Below are 677 nucleotides of genomic sequence, written 5' to 3'. Positions count from 1 at the left end.
AGAGAAGAAAAAAGACAAAAAAAAAAAAGGGTTAGCAGAATATTATATTAATTTTTGTTGGAAATCATATCTTTGTAATCATGCGAAGTGCCTCTTGACTCTTTCTCAAACATCTTTTTTTTTAGTTTGGGAATTGACTTTTCCTTTTGAAAAAGACTATCAATGAAGCTGTCCAAATCTAATCATTAGTTAATATAGGTTTGATCTTTAAGATAATATATTATGCAAAGCATGCCTTAGTGCTAATCACTAAACAAATGGAAGAAATATATTATTTACCCATTTCTTTAATGCCTGAAAAATCTATTTACCAATCTCTAGATCGTATCCAATCTTAAATCTGGCTTAACCAATGTCAATCGTATCTGAATACTAATATAACTAATTTTATGAAGAAAGGTATGATTCTTTTTAAAATCAGTTATAAACATATACTGATTGATCCCAAAATGAATGTATATCTGTAAAATCAATAAATCTAGACATTTCGTTAGAGTCTTTAATCGGGTTTTGGCTTGGAATGAAGACAAAGCATGAAGACAAAATTAAATGATATCTACTCATTAGGGTTCCTCTGTGCCGACGATGACTATGTTAAGAGCTTAGTTATGGAAGACGCACTACGATGCTAGTGGCATTGCCTATACTGTGTTAAATGTTAATACCCCACACGCACC

Source organism: Camelina sativa, chromosome 12 (assembly GCF_000633955.1).
Source record: "Camelina sativa cultivar DH55 chromosome 12, Cs, whole genome shotgun sequence".
NCBI classification, from domain to species: Eukaryota; Viridiplantae; Streptophyta; class Magnoliopsida; order Brassicales; family Brassicaceae; genus Camelina; species Camelina sativa.
Note: the sequence above shows the minus strand (reverse complement) of the source record.